The 12,385-nt window shown below is 42.3% G+C and overlaps 1 long non-coding RNA gene and 3 other non-coding genes across 4 annotated transcripts; all 4 read left to right on the forward strand.

Annotated features, from left to right (window-relative positions):
• The first annotated feature begins 1,239 nt into the window (after window positions 1-1,239).
• Window positions 1,240-10,381, forward strand: LOC117875129. The gene is made up of 7 exons (XR_004645189.1): window positions 1,240-1,331; window positions 3,186-3,241; window positions 4,382-4,459; window positions 5,154-5,258; window positions 7,040-7,069; window positions 8,077-8,120; window positions 8,749-10,381. It is a non-coding gene; the product is annotated as an uncharacterized LOC117875129 (long non-coding RNA).
• On the forward strand, window positions 6,026-6,095 carry LOC117875685. Its single transcript, XR_004645324.1, has one exon. It is a non-coding gene; the product is annotated as a small nucleolar RNA SNORD50 (small nucleolar RNA).
• Window positions 7,122-7,190, forward strand: LOC117875684. Its single transcript, XR_004645323.1, has one exon. It is a non-coding gene; the product is annotated as a small nucleolar RNA SNORD50 (small nucleolar RNA).
• Window positions 8,487-8,555, forward strand: LOC117875686. The gene has a single exon (XR_004645325.1). It is a non-coding gene; the product is annotated as a small nucleolar RNA SNORD50 (small nucleolar RNA).
• Window positions 10,382-12,385: the final 2,004 nt, after the last annotated feature.

Consider the following 12,385-nt stretch of genomic DNA (forward strand, 5'->3'; position numbering starts at 1 on the left):
ACAAACACTATTCTGGCACTAATTAGACAATGCACAAATAGATTGTTTAATAATTTTTTCTCATGCAAATTTTTCTCATGCACTCTGAGAAACACAAGGCAGGGAGGTCAAGTCATAACTTTTATTGGCTCAACTTCTGCAGGTGGGAAGCAGAGCAGGGTCCAGGCACCAGCAAACTGAGCAGGTGCTTGGGGCAGCACATTTTCAGGGATGGCATTCCAGCCAGCTTTTTTTTTTTTTTTTTTTTTTTTACGCTTGGGTGGCAAAAGCCTAGAGCGGGCCCTGGCAGCAGCAGTGTGTCCTGCACCGGGGACACCCTGGGGCCGCTGCAGTTTGCGTCAGGGAGCAGTGCCCGCACCTTATGGCCGGGCAGGCTCCGAGCACGGGACAATCAGGCTGGGGGCCATCCCGCAGGGACACGGAGCCGCCTGCAGGTGCCGCAGGGCGGCCACCCCCCAGCACCGCAGCTGGGGCTGGGCGAAGTGGCCAGAGCTGCCCAGGGACTGCGGCAGGGCGGCCAGGAGCAGCAGCAGGGGCCGGGCTATAGAGGGCGGGGTGCTGCCGGGCGGGGTGCTGCCGGGCGGAGCCCACGTCCCGCTCTCAGGGGCTCTGCTCCCTCTGGGGCTGCCCTGCCCTGGCTCTTCAGCCCCCTGCCAGGGTGGTCCCCCGGCTCTGTCCTCCCCAGTCCCGGCCGGTCCTAGAGGTGGGAGCCCTGGCTGTAGGGACCCTGGGCTGAGGCATGGCCCGGGAGCCCTGCTGCTTACCCCGACCCTGCCAGTGCTGGACTGGCTGGAGGCAAGGGGGGAGTGGCCAGAGTCAGCACTGGTGGGGGGGAGGCCCAGCGGTGGGGTGGCCGCAGGGGGTCAGAGGGGAGAGCCCACATTGGGGTGGGGGGACAGCCAAAAACTTTTTTGCTTGGGGCAGCAAAAAACCTAGAGCCTCTGGTGGGAAGGACACACTTTGGAGCATCACAGCGCTCTTCTCCGGGGCTGTAGACTGAACCACAGTTTGCCAATGCAGTGTCAGTACCCAAGCTCTGGGCGGAGCTAACCACTGGAACCTCACCCTGCGCGCGCCGTCTCTGCTGCGCGGAATCCTCGCGCCGCTAGGACGCGCGCCCTCGGCGCGAGGGGCGTGGCTTCGGCTGCACGATGAGGTCATCGGGACTCAAACCCTCCCGCAGAAAACTCCGCCCTGTGCACGCTGCCCAATGGGCGGGTAGGGGAGGAGTCGGCCTCGCTCTGGTTCAGGCAGCTGCTATATAACAGTCTCTGGGGGACAGTCCCTCCCTTTTTCCTGCGGAGAGTCGGAGATGGTGGCTCAACTAGTGGGTGAGTCTGGGGAGTCCTGCGCCCGGGGAGGGAACAAGCTGCTCTGGTCCGATCCGGTCCCTGTTCGCGGGAGACCGCGTTTTAGGTTTCTCCGGGAGCTCTCGCCGCGTTTCCCCCGGCGCTGGCGGAGCGGCCAGCCGCCGGCTGCACCTGCCGAGGCCGGGTTGTGTGACTCGCGGCGGCGGCCGGATGAGGGCTGCGGGGACTACAAGTCCCAAAATGCAGCGCTCGTCTGAGCCGCCTCTTGCAGGTGGCGCAGTGCATGCTGGGGTCGGCGGGCTCAGTAGCTCATAGAGGCGCTGCGTGACTGGGCGCGGCGAGGCTGATCCGCGCGAAATGTGGCTTGGGCGGTGGGTCCCGGCCTCTGTCCCGTACCTTGCGGAGCGGGTGCAGGGTGCTGCGTTCGTGGCGGCGCCGCGTTTGGGCCGCGCCAAGAAATAGCGCAGTGTCACGTGCTGTGCCGCGCCGCAAAGGGAGCGGGAAATAAACTTGGCCTGGACAACAGTCTGCTCCTGTGCAGCACCGGGTACTTCGTCCCTCTTATTCCTGTTCGGGGCCTGAGCTGTTCTCCGCGACATCCAGCGGTTAGTGTTCTAAGCAAAACAAGGGGCCCGTTTTATGCTAATCTCTGGTCCTGTGAAACTGATTTGTTACTGCTCAGCTGTATGATGTGTGGAGTTCACACTTGCCCAGGCATCCGTAATATGGTACTAGTAGCTGTGTGTGCGCAATAAACTTGCTTTAATCGTGTAAATGTGTTTCTGTAGTCATATTAAGTTGAAAATGTATTAAGGTAGAAATTTAAAAGCATCTCAATCAATTTAAATGGGCTATTTCATGGATCCTCCGTGGCTATAAACTGATAGCTTTAATTCCTAATCCTTATGGTTGTTGTGGTATTTCATATTGAAATCCCCTTTTAGTGCAATTGTACAGTCACGACTCCCACCTAGTATAATTTAGTGGCTGATGCTTGAATTAGTATACCTATAACCAGAGCAGTACACAAACTGAAGTCAGCTGGGTATCTTAGTTTTTGGAATATTACTGATTAATCTTTAGCTCTAGGGATTTGAAACTACAATCAAGATGAGTAACACATATTGGAGTTTTTTCTGACTATGATATCATCTCACTCGAATTGTCCTAGTACTCTTAGATGTGGAACTGGCTTGGAGGAGAGGGGTGGCAAAGAAACAGCCCAGAACTTTAGCAGCTAAGGCTCTCTAGACTCCTGAAGGACAATGAGAGGTGCTACAGCAGCAGCCTTGGGAGAGGAAGTGCTCCAACAAGCAACTGGGAGGTGGTTGTATTGATTTGGGAGAGTTGGGTGGGCTGCTTTGATTGAATATTGAGGCAGCTGGGGTGTGAACACCAAAATGTGGAACCACTATTGTATAAAACTTTTGAATTAAGATTATTCAGCTGTAACAGGACACCCTCCAACAATTAATCTGAGATTGCCCAATTTAAAGCTGCGTAGTTGAAACCTCCTTAATTAAGTAGGTTGTGTACTTATTATTGTCAATTACACATTTCTGTGGCTTGTCAATTGGGAGACAAGACTATATAGAAGACTAAACAGCCTCTCAGAATTTGCCAAGAGCAGGAACCAAGGTAGAAGCACAAACTTATGTTTTAACAAACTTTTTACATAATAACAAGTATTTAAATTAGGTGACTCTGCTGCTTAAAGGGACATGTGAACTTTTAAATAACACACATTAGCCACTTTTGTTAAGCCCACTACTATTCTGTCTAACTCTTAAGATTGTCTTTGACAATGTTTCAACTGTCTGTATTTCAAGTAGGTAGTGCATATAACTAGTTCTGTTGAAATTTTGTTTATTCTAGGAACTATGGAGATAAACTTCATGGTGATATCCTGGAAGTTGTGCAGAATAATTAAGGTATGACTGAGAATATTTTGAATTTGGTTGGGCTGGAAAGGGCACTATGTCTTTGGGTTTGGTCAAGATTGAACACTCCAAAGTGCTTCAGTTGCATAGTATGCTCTCCACGTCTTCATCTATTTGAAAGTAATTCCCTCTTATGTACGGGCCAGAGAGTCAATTACTGTGTCACAGTATTACTGGGTAGAGTGACATGAAAAAATAGTTATGGTAAATTAGTGGATTTATTTCATATAATATTCCATGTATCAGCTCTCTAGCATCTTATTGCTTCTGCTTACTTATTCTTAGTAGAGTAAAGCACTTTGGTGCTATTACCAGCACTGTACGCTATATTCTGGACTCTGGAGCACCTGTTTATCCTGGCACTATGTTGTTCTATGTTTGTTTTTAGACATGTTATACACCTAAAATTTAGGTCAACCTAGGTACATTGCTCAGGGCTGGGAAAAATTTCACACCCTGTGCAATGTACTTAGGTTGACCTAACCCGCACTGTAGATGGGTTGACAGGTATTCTTGAGTTGACCTTGTTACAGCAATGGGAAAAACTCCATCTGTCACTGTAGTAAATGTCTACACTACAGAGATGTGGCTGCAGCTGTGCTGTGGTAGTTAGACATACCTTTAGGGTTAATATGTGAATTGGCCATATGGACTAAGCCAGGTAGTTGACTGTCATCTGCAGTAATTAGGGCCTCAATCCTGCAAGTATCTGAGCATGAATAGCTTTACATATGTGGCTAGTCCCATTGAGTTATTTTGTGCATAAGTGTTTGCAGGATTGGGGCCTAAGTGTATGTTTGATATGACTTGGTTTTTCAGAAATCCCCTGTCATTGCATAGGTAGACAATACTTCAGGTTAGCATAATACACCATGTTAATTTTGAGTGTCTATTGATTAGATGTAAACTTTTTCTCTGACACATGAGCTGAAGCTTTGTTTTGACTGATTTAGATTATAAATTCTTTGGGGCAGGAAACATCTTACTCTTTTAAACAGTTTTTATGGTGCAATATGACTTAGTGTTGTATCACAACAAAGACAGCATAAGTGTTCCCATATTATAAAACTTTGAATTTGCTATTGATTTTTCTACATTGAAATCTGACCTTCTGTTTAATTTTAACTGCAGCCCTTCATGAAAACATCAACAGTTCTAGAAGACTATATGATGTACAGTTGTGGATGTTCCTGAATATTTAAGGCAGAAGTATGTTTGTGAATGGTCAAGTGGAGGAATAAATATTAAGATGGGGATAAATGGATTGGCAAAAATCTAGACTTTAATGCATTGTTTTGATTTAATTAATCCATATTTAACTAAATAGTTGAGGTAAAATTGTTGCTTTCAGTCCTATGAGGTATCACGTGGTCCATCTTGACATTGTGAACAGTTGCGAGATTCATGGGAGTAGATGTGGTGGTGTAGTTTATTTTGATTGTAAACCATATCCATTTGTGGAGTTGCCCCACTAGGCTTTACAACCATGTTAATGTATTGTCAATTAACCTGAATTATCTAACTCAGAATAGAAGTTTAGTGTTCTCAACTCTTAAGAGGGTGGGAACAAAACTGACCTACTCAACGATTTTTGTTGGTGGTGAATTCAAATCTATCAGAGAAAATGAACATGTATTGTGGTGTGTGGTTTTAATAAAAATATGCTCACTTATATGCAAACTAGCTTTGGTTTTCAGGGTCTTGGCCAGTGACCCTGAATGGTGCAAACTTTGGGCCACTTTTTTTATAGCTTCCATGCTGGTTGACAAGAGTATCTAGTATTTCCCTTTCCTGAAAATGCTTGAGGGGAACGTAACTTGTTTTGTTAAGTCACTTTCAAAATGCTGTATTATGCAATATTTATTAGTAACAATTTAAATGGTTACTTTATCCTTATTTCTAGTGTGACTTATTAGCAAGTATCCAGTGGATAATGACTCAATGAATGAATAACTGACAGCGCAGTTGGGATATAAAACTACTTGCAACTCTAGTACTACTAAAACAGGTATTCTTAACTTAAAACAATTGAAAAATACACTTCTGACTATTTTGACACAACACAATATACTAATCTTCAAAGCACAAATAATACTTTCAAATACTGTAAAGTGTGGGACATAGCTAAGATATGGAGTAAGCTCTGGCTTTGTCAATTGAACCTTTGAGTAGTCTTTCTTATGAACTGCCTATACATTCCTGCCTCTTATTCTATAAAAAGTGATTTAGATATTTCTAGCTTATACACCTCTACCCCGATAGAACGCTGTCCTTGGGAGCCAAAAAAATCTTGCACGTTATAGGTGAAACTGCATTATATCAAACTTGCTTTGATTTACCGGCGCGCGCAATTCCGCCCCCTTCCTGCACGCAAGCACTGCTTTACTGCGTTCTATCCGAATTCATGTTATATCGGATCAGAGGTGTATAAGCAGTTCCAATCTTTTTAAATCAAGAAAAGACATGTAATAGGGATGGATCTGTTAAGTGCTTTCCTTTGTCAGGGCATGCATGCGCTACATATATATAAAGAAAAGTGATTTTTTTTTATTTTTTTATTTTTTTTTTATTTATTTTTTTTCCCCCAACAGACTCTATTGTATCTATAAGTTGCAGAGCCTTGTATTGATAAAGGTATCTGGCCCAAATGAATAAAGGGCACTGTTCAACTTGTTGAGAAATAATTTCATTCTAGGATAGTATCTAAACTGAGTTATAGTTCATTTTGGTATAGCGTTCCAGTATACCAAAAAGTGTCTTATTTTTGAAGTGGTCTGTCAGTGATGAACCTATCCCGAACCTGACTTGCTGATGAGAAATTTTATACGGATCTGGCTTCTGAGATGAGACCACTGGCATTCAGAATTGTTAACCTGGTTACACCTTTGTTCTGTGCACTACTTAGACATGTTTACTGCTACCACTAGAAAAGTATCTGTCAACTGATGCAGTTACTCAAATTGTCATTTTTGTGCTGTACTAGCTGTACATGCAGTTATGAAGTGTTCACACTTGGGGCTGTGCTGAACTGTGGTACACTGCTGTCTGGAAACCTATCCCAGAATTCCTGGCAAGGCTTGTTGGTGTGCTGCATTCTGGACACTTTGCTCCGGATTCTTTTGGCAAATCTGGGAAATTATAGTAGGAGGGGTCAAATACCAGAATTCCCAGAACACTCCTTTAGTTCTTTTGAAAATCCCAGCCTAGTTACTATTCTTCACTAAAGAGTTAAACTCTCAAATACCATTGATAATTATCAGATTGTCTCTCCTTAGTCAGGAGGTTTGAAGATTAGTTAAAATACAGTATTATGGATTTAATGAGTGGAGTATCTGCATACAGCATTGAACCAGATCAGGAGGAAAAGCCCTACAGCAGACAGCCTGCATATTTAGAGGCCAAAAGCATGGGTAGATCCTTAGGGACAAGAATTGATTAGGCCCTGTAGCACAACTGCTGGACCCTTGCGTGGCCATTCATACTTTTTCCACTTTCAGGAGCCCATCCGAGATTTCTAAAGCTAACCTTCATAAATAAAATGCCAATATCAAATTTCTGACTTGGTGTAATCCATACTACATCTGTAAAGTGTTCATGTAAAGTACTTACATAATCCTAACTTCCTGTGCAGTCAACTCCTGCATCTGGACAGGTAGCAGATTAGTGGGAAAGTGTGGCATCTTCATCACAGTTGCTCTAGGGAAATACTTATTTAAAATAATAAATGAACATACTAACCCTTGGAGTATTCAATTTCACCAAACTACTGTGCAATTTGTCTTGTTGCAGAGATCTCTGAAGGCTGACTCAATATTAAAGGTATGTATTCTAATAAAGGTTGATATTGATGAAGTATGAGTAATTCTGGTCTGATCAGTGATGATACTATCCCGAACCTGATTCCTTGATGAAAAACTCATACGGATCTGGCTTCTGAGATTAGACAACCATGATTCATATTGCTTTTTCTAAATACTAGGGCTGTGTGAAAGTAGTATTTCAAACAATTAGATTTTGTTTACTTGGTAGATTTCATGTACTGACTGAAAATTTGCCTATTGTATCCTCATTTACTGTTTTCCACAAGGCATGATTCTTGCCTTTGTTTTCTTCTAAAACTGCACTGTTATTCCCCACTTCAGTCTGATTTCTGAACTTGTGATGCATGGGCTGTTGCATGATCAGTGGCTCATTTTATGTACTTAAATGGCTTGGTTTGTATGCTTTCTTTCCTAATAGGATATACTGCGTGATTGATTGTTCATGAAATATTTGATATTTCAATCTAGGATGAGGCCACTTCAGTTTCCATTTATGTTGCAGTAGTAGATTAAAATGCATTGAATACCTGACAGTGCAATAAAAGTGGCCTGGATGTAGGCCTTTAAATACCTGCTGTTTTTTAGGCCCATTTGGGATTTTTATTGTTCATCATAGGCTGAAAATTAACTTATGCTTTGGGAGTTCCCTCCAGTTCTAATCTCTGAAGGATGGGAAAATAGGAATTTTAGTAGTCTAGTGTCATGATCACATTTGTTTGCTTGTTGTTTACTCAGCCTTACAAAGGTGCCAAATTATATGTGAGCCAGAAAAGCAGATCTTTTAGGATAAGAAAGGGATGTGTAATCATGGTGTTACACATGCAACTCAACAGAATTTGCAGAATGCTTAGATATACTATATATTTAATACTACGGCTTATTGGAGTCTTATATGAAAGGATGAATAGCTGTTAGACTTGTCCATTGAATGACATTGGCACATTTTCTTGCCTAATCTAAGAATTAAAAATGAATGATTTATTAACTGAATCTTTTTTTGAACAGTGAAATGGTGGAAAATGTAGGAGCAGATGCATTTAGTTATTCAGGTATGTACTTGAAGAAAATGCACCCTTTGTTGAAAAGTGCCTTGTATTGGTAATTTTGGGTTTCTCATTTCACAGATATCTATAGGCTTAAATTGGTCAGGAGCTGATCTCAATTTGTCCTGAACTGAAAGGACATCCCTCCTTTTTCCAAGGCCCTTAATATGTCAGTAATATTAATTAGCCTTGGAATTAATCAACACTGCCCTCTTCTAATCTGTAGAGGTGTTTGTGAAATGTCAGTGTGCCTTCCTTCTATGGGCTGAGCATATTGTTTGCACTGTTTTGTTTAACTTAAATTTATGAACCAGATAACTTATACACTTTTAAGTACTGTACTTTAAATGTGGGTTGAATTTTAATTTATTGGGGTCTTTATGATCCTATTCTGAACCTGATTTTGTTGCTGAAAAACTCTATGGATCTAGCTTCTGAAATAAGATCTTATTTTAAAATTCTCTATTGGCTAAATCTACCAACTATTTACACCATAAAGACACACTTTCAGGTGGAATAGCTTCATTTGCTTAAGAATAAAATGTAAAATGTCTTGTAACACTTTTTTTTCCTTTGTGGATTCAGTTTCTCATGTAAAATAAGCCATTTTATTTAGTTTGTTTTCCCTTTTTAGTGATGAGGTGGAATTTTTGTATCACTGGAAGAAGTCTGACACCTGAAGATACCCAGATACCAAGATTTTAACAACAAAAAATGTTACCAGGTTTATGCTTCTGAAATAGTTTGTGGGATTGTTTGGTTGTTAATATTTCTGAAACTTCACATGGCACAGAACCAGTCGGTCTCTGCTTCTCTTAAAACAGTGAGAAATCATGTTTTGTGGAAATCTAAAGATCTTTCCAAATTTTTAGACCCAGCTCCCTCTAGTGAAACCAAAGCTGTCTTATAATAGGGAAACTGCATGTGGGATCAAAGAAGAGAAAATTCAGTTTTGCTAGAATCAGTCAGATTTAACATCTTCTGTTTTCTGACATGACTTATCAGGAGATTATGGTGGCTGAAGGGAAATAGAGCATACTTTAAAAGTGTAGCATAAAATCTATTTTTTCCCACTGTTTATCAGGAGAGGCTCCCCTACTCAGTAAAGAAAATATTAAGGGCAACAAACAAGCTTGGGGGATGGGGGTTGGGAAAAAACTCCCAGTGGCTAGCCAGTTTCCTCTGAAGGAGATAAAAGCACAACAAAGAAATAAAGCACACTTTGATATTACTAGGGAAATGTGTATGCCCTGAACAGTAATAAAATGGGCAAGGGAAAACCCAGGCACCCTGTGTAGAAAGATGGCGAGAGTACCAATTAATGTAGAAAATCATAGTAATGAGGCTTCCCCCTTTTGAGTGCAATTTCATTCAGGAAGTGAAAGAGGAATGTCAGGTAGTGGTATTAATCAATGAAGGCATTGAGGAAGCAAAATATCCGACATTTGTAAGAAAGCAAAATTCACCAGTCATCGTAGGAGTTGTGGTCACAAGAGAAAACTAGACTTAAACCACAGCCTGGGTTCTGTTTATGCTGATGAGGAAAGAAGTTGGTTTTTATGCACCGCTGCCCAACCGCATGATAAGACCAATGCATTGGTGTGGAACTTTTTTTTTTTTTTCTCTCTTGAGCAGAAAGCATTGCTACCCTCTGTTTTGTGTGGAAGAGAGGCACACCTGGCAACTTCTGCTTTAAGAAACCTCTTGAAAAATAACCATGCCATAATGTGGGAGAAACATCTCTGCTGCATTCAACAACTAAGCCTTAATGCAGTAGGGAAAGAGATGGAGGAGACAGATCATAACATCTGATAAAGTAGGGTCCACAAATACTCCAGTCAGTGGCATAACATCCAGTATGCCTTTTAGTGTTAGGAAGGGAAGCACAATGAAAAAAGATACACAGGCAAACTACCCAGCGCCTGACACAACCTACACTTAAAGACACATCAAACTATAAGGAAAAACCATCCTACAATCCCCATGCTTAATACAAAACTGCCACTAATGCTAGTAGTGGATCTGCAGCCCTTTTCATTTGGCAAGGCACTAAGGGAATATACCATTCCCAAGTGGCAAATACCTAGCAAAACCTACTTTTTTGGCTAAGGCAATACCATAGTTGTACAAAACTCATATTGCAGTGTCCAAGGCATTGAGGATGTCAACGGTGAGGAAGATCCATCTGACCACTGAAATGTGGACTAGTGGTCAGACCATGGACTGTGTGTCAGCTCATTGGGTAGCTCTTCCTGTTCAGTTACCTATGGAGAGTGGGCCTTTCCTTGGGGGGTGCCCTGACCATCAGGCTGAAAAGGCATTAGGCCAAATTCAAACAGTTTCAGGTAAGGTAGGTGGAGAGTGCCTTTTCCCCCCTTTGTAGAGCAGTGGGGCTTAAGTAGGAGCCAGGTGTTCAGACACCTGGTGATGCTGCAGTGCACATGCTCAGAGCCAGAAACTTAGGTGCCTAAGAAACTTGCAGCACAAATTCAGGTGTCAAGTGATGTTAGGCACTAGCTGAGTGGGGGTTTTGTGGATTCCAGTGGTGCCTAAATCTGGGGTTTAGGCACCTTGCTCTCTTCAGGCATCTGGTCCTTAATGCCCAGCACAAAGCTTGAGGATGGGGCTTTGTATTGGGAAAAATGTGTTGCCCACAGACATTATCCATTGAAGTGATACATTCCCAGAGTTGAGATGGAAACTTAGACATGGATTTGGTACAGTCTGGACAGAAATAACACTAAGGTGGAAGAAGCATATGGAAATAAGACATTGCATCACATGCCAAGGTCCTTTGTTTTCTGAAGTGGTCTGTTCCATTCTTTAGGCCAGAGGTTTCTGAACCTTGGGGCCAAGACCAAAATCATTTTCACCCCCTTTCCACCTCAGAAAAAAGTCACTAGGCAACTGCTGGGACCTAACACCAGGAAAGTCAAATCATGCAGGGGTGAGAACTGAATTTCATTTGCAGTTATAGGCCATGGGCTGGAATATAAATTTGTTATATACTCCCTTTTCCTGCTACAGTAAAAGCCATTGGCAGCACAGAGAGGCTCTCACAGCTCTCTGCTGCCAGAACTACTCACTGAGACAGGTAGCTACATTCTGCAGTGTAGCCATAGCCTAAGAGCCATTATTTCAGGCTGCCTGCAGACTTAGGCAGATGACATTGTGTTGACTTAGTCATTTCATATTTGAGAAGGTTTCTTTGCAACCAGGAGAGGTACAGCCAGTTTAAAAATCCCAAAACTTAGTTTCTACAGAATTTGAATGTCATGTGGGCCACAAGTATATGAAGTGCGCTAGATCCACTCTCTGCTGAGTGTTTGTCATCCCTCACCTACAGGAAGTTAAAGGAAAAAGCTCATCTTTTCCTGGAGTTCTTCCCTACTTCTGACATTACTTCTCTCTCCTAACACTGCTGAACATCAAGTGAAATATGGAGACATAACAAGCCTACACTGTAGAACTCAGGTAGCTCTGCAATTTATTTACTAGAGTGGCAGGGGATTTGGGGAGGACCAATATGCTGCAGCAGAAGGAAGGAGTCTTCTCCCTTACTTCTGATAATCCTCTGCAGCACTTCCACAGGTTGTCTTTCACCTTGCATTGCCTTCCCCCTCCCATCTTGAATACATCACCCACCCATAGAGCTGTTTCTGACTGTAACCTCAGTCTTGTAACCTTGCAGGATTGTAGTCACAGCAGCAATCACAGTGCTAGTTTTGTGATTCTAGGTGGAGGATAGTTGAGGTTAACAGGACTGGAATATGATAACTTCAGCTTCTAACTGAATAAAGAGTGAAAGGTTGGGGAATTCAAACTAAATCTTGTCTAGTAAGGTTCCTAAAGAGGGAGAAAGCCGCTAAAATATATGTAATATGTTAAATGAATGTAATTAGTGCCATATTAACATGAGAATTCTCACCAGTTTTAGCTGCTTCCTGGTTTCTGTACTAGAATGAGTGACATCACAAGTACCATAAACAAAATTTCAAAGGAAATATTTCATCCTCAAACCCTGTTTTATTTGCTTTATTATTTGTAAGATCACTCAAGGAGAGAAATTAAGAACTCCAGCTCTTCTTGCATTCTAGAGGAACGGGATGTAATTTTGTTAAAATACAGGACAATATGTTTGTAAATAACTATTTTACTCTAATCAAACATGCACATTTAACTTTAACTATTAGCAAAAACTTGTATTTTTAAAAATGCAACTACATTTAAACAATTGTTATTGCCAGTATGGTTTGTCTGCTGTACCCTAA

The sequence above is a fragment of the Trachemys scripta genome, chromosome 3 (genome assembly GCF_013100865.1).
Source record: "Trachemys scripta elegans isolate TJP31775 chromosome 3, CAS_Tse_1.0, whole genome shotgun sequence".
Lineage (NCBI taxonomy): Eukaryota > Metazoa > Chordata > Testudines > Emydidae > Trachemys > Trachemys scripta.